The following is a 4,060-nucleotide window of genomic DNA, read 5'->3' as shown; positions in this document are numbered from 1 at the left end:
TCCTTAGGGAGAGAATGTTGAGGAGATCAGCAGTGGAAAGGAAGCAAGATCCATTCAGTCAGGAGGAATAACACAATCATGTTCCCAGGTCATGAAGAACAAATGGGGCTCAAAATGAGCTTGGGCAGCAACTACCTTTAGATCCCACACTGTAGCAGCAGAACCCATAGATGCATTACACAAAGCACAATGCAATTGCATTTAATTATTAAAATCCAGGCTTAATCATTCCATGGTTGGGCAGGATTTTGGTGGCCAGTGGTTTCAGAAATGACTTTTATTTTGCTGCTGTTTGCAAGCGGACTGCTCTTGGCACACAAAAACAGCCTATATGCAAAACACGGATCTGCAAAACAAGCAATGGAGATGAGAGCTTGGGGTCTGATTTATTTCTGAAGGCTCTGCATGGAGCTTTCAGAGTGCGGAAACCTGCACCAAAGACGGAGGAAATGATTTGAAGGGAGTCAGCTTCAAAGCAGAAAAGAAATCATTTGCTGAATGTTTTAGATACTGTTGATGTTCTCAAATTTAAGGCATTAAAAGAAACCATTTCTAGCAGCAGAGCTGCGAGCGGGAGCCATGTCTTTGATCTGGATCTGCACACAGTGGGGTGGGGTCCATGAATTACAAGGAAACGTAATGTGCTGTCATTCTTAAATAAAAACACACTTGCTAATTAAATTGAGGCCCAGTGACCAAGTGACTGGTCTGTGCATTTGGAAATCTCAATCCTGTGCAGCTTGGGATAAGTCACTTAACCTCTGTGTTTCTGAGTTCCCCTCCCCAAAGCTTCCCTGTCTACCGATGAAAAATTAAGTATGATTTACTCAAACTGCAGGAACATATTTCCCTCATTCATCAGGACTTGGACTCTGATATGAATCAGATCTGCACCCCCTGATGTAGAATATGGTTGGCTTCCACATGCCTGCAGGCAGCCAGGCTGCTGTCTGGGCTGGGGGCTTACAGAGGTCTCCACTGGTCGTCATGGAGTCAAATTTGGAGGCCCAAATGTTGGAGGATTGGGGTCAAGAAAGGAGCATGCTCCCCAGAGACCATGCAAACACTTCATCTACCCTTCTTCAACTCCCACACCATTAACTTCCCCAAATGATGTCTTGACTTGGCCAGGATCTTCATCTAAGCAATGGTAAATTGTCATGCATTAGCCTAATTCATCCTGGTTATATCAGATTGACACTACTTGCATATCAGCCCACATGAAGGCCAGAAGCCCCCTTGAAACCACAGCTTTAGGTGGGCTGCTGAATATCTGGGAATCCAGCAGATCATTTATAAAAGTTGTAGATCATCATTAAAAACAAAACAAAACAAAATAAAAACAAAAAAAACAAGAAGAGCAATATCTTGCTCATGAAATCAGCAAATTATTTCAGTAAGAAGAGTAAGAGATTATCCCTGAAAAAGTGAAATGATAGATTACTAATGAGACAATAGATATTAAGTAGAACAGACAAAGCAGTAGATTGGATTAAAAGTGATAGTTGGCCATGGTCTTGTTAAGGGGGTTTGTACAGTGCTGTTTTTCTGCCATTGGAGTATGTAGGTTGAAAAATGTCTGGATACCCCAAATCCTATCCAGCTTCTGGCATGCAAAAAGTCTCTTTGCCTGAAGAGAAATTGGGTGGAGACCTGGAGCTCCACTGAAGAGACAGTTTAATGGCAAGATGCTCCTTTTCAATACGTGGTAACACAATTGATAGGACTCAAAAGTTTGCATGCAAATGCCTCCACTGAAATATTCCCAGTGAACTGTCCAGGAGTAATGGACTTCCTCATTTCAGTTCATGGGGATCAGATCTCCAAGATCTGATCATGCAGGCACTGAGAATGAAATGTAAACACCTCCTTTAGGGTCAGCTGAAGGGTTTTTGGCTTTCTCTGTCCCTAAAGACAAACCTGTGATTCTGTGGGCTATTCCTTAGGAGAACAGACCCTAAACAATCTATGCAAGTCAGCACTGAAGCCAGTGAGGAGAAACATGTGCTCTTATTTAACTGTCACAGAACAACATCAAGCCTGGATTCACCACCCCTAAATGGGATAGGGTTTTCTTGGGCAGTGCTATGACTTCTCCTGAATCTCTCTGCTCACTGGAGAAACCTTCAGTGAGTGGCTGAGCTTTGAGCTATGCAACCACAGGTGTATTTTTCCATGGGCACAAGAGGAGCCCTAGTGCAGCAGCAATTCGTAATTCTGTACCTCATGGGGATTGGTCAGCAGATAAGAATATGCAAGGAGACACAAACACATGTACAGGTACAGATACGTTGCTCTGCTTTCCTGCCAATCTTGTTTATACACAGATGCCTGACAGAATTTCTTTGAAAGTTCACAGAATACCACAAGTTGGTGTCCCAGCTCCTTTTTCAAAGCAGAGACAGACAGGTTAGGAAGCTCTTTGGGGAAATTTGGGATAGCTAGTTAGAATTTCCCATTTTCCCTTGGGCTGATGCCTGCAAGGAGAGACCATCTGTGTCTCACCTGCACCAACCCAACAGGGAGCAACTAATTCCCCTTTGCTTTCTCCTCTCCCAGTGACTACCCAGCTCTCAGCCTTTTCTCACATCACCCGAGCTCCATCTCCAACCACTTTGGTGGCCTTGCTGGGCTTGTTCCCTTCTGTCACCAGTGCTATATAGAGAGGAAATCACTTGAACCAAAGCCCACTGCTGCCCAAGCCCTCTCTGAGACACTCTGCATATTGGTCATGACGTTTCTCTATTTGCAGTTCCCATTTTGGTAATGCGATGTGCAACTATTTCCTTCTTTAGCAACACCCCTGCCAGCCCTGGCTGATTGGCTCTGGGTTGGCATTACCTTCTGATGAAGGATCTGCCCATGTGTCCCTGCAGCTGTTGGCCTTGGCAACCTTGGGTGTCACCCAGATGCTCATTGTCCCCATCAGGTGCAGACATAGTGCTGGTCGGTACACAGATAAAAGTGCTACTTCTCCAGGTACATTTTGAGGTCCTCATCTCTGGTTCCCTCTTCATGGGCTTTATGGAACACTTAATGCACTGATCAGCTCAGACTTAATTTCTCCATCCAGCTTTGCAGAGTCTGGGACACCCTGGGAGAGCCAGCAACTCCCAATGTGTAAATGAGACCTGGCTCTGGCACATGTTAAAGGGAGCTGGTTTGCATTATCGAGTTTCCTTGTACACAGTGTGATTTATTAATGTTTGGAGCAACCTTTGCAGAACTACGTTCACTGAGCTAATTTTAAGTGGCTTTTGAAAGCAAACAAACACAGGATTTCGGCTATTCTTCCTCTGCTGTCTCATCTCTAGCTGACAGCTTACTCCAGCAGGAAAATGCAACCCCACAAGGACTGCGTTTCACCACCGTGAATCCAAACAAACACACACAAAAAAAGGATCCAGCCGCTAACCCCAAGCAATTTCATTTATCACACACAGCGCTGTCTTCTAAAGGAAACTGCCTACCCTGCTGTGGCCAGCTCTTTCTTCCTGGTTGGAGCATTTCATGAGCAAAACTGAAAGCTTTCTTAGCTCAGCCCCATGAACAAACAAAAGCAGACTTTTGTTCTGTCCCTGTGGCTCTCTTTGGGGCATTGCTACAGGTTCCCTTTGCCATGCATAGAGCTTGGATGTCCCCAAAAGGAACCCCTGGGGGAGGATCCCTAATCACTGGCATAGAATCTTAGAAATCACCATAAAGTCATCTGAATTGGAAAGGACCCTGAAGGCCATCTGGTCCAGCAATGAACAGAGACACCTACAGATCTATCAGGTGCAAAGAGCTACGTACAGCCTGACCTTAAGTATCTCCAGGGATGAGATATCCATGTCACATTGCTGGCTCATGTCCAGCTGCATCCATCAGTAACCCCAGATCCCTTTCAGCAGGGCTGTGCTCTATCTTTCTGTCCTCCTTTGTATTGATAGTGGGAGTTGCCATGACCCAGGTGCACTTGGATTTGTTGAACCTCATGACGTTCTCCTGGGCCAAATGCCTCAAGCTGCTCTGAATTTGGGTTCTATCACAACTTTCTTCAATCCTAACAGCCTGAGGA

This window comes from Tympanuchus pallidicinctus, unplaced genomic scaffold, assembly GCF_026119805.1.
Source record: "Tympanuchus pallidicinctus isolate F22 unplaced genomic scaffold, pur_lepc_1.0 scaffold11, whole genome shotgun sequence".
Taxonomy (NCBI): Eukaryota; Metazoa; Chordata; class Aves; order Galliformes; family Phasianidae; genus Tympanuchus; species Tympanuchus pallidicinctus.
Note: the sequence above shows the minus strand (reverse complement) of the source record.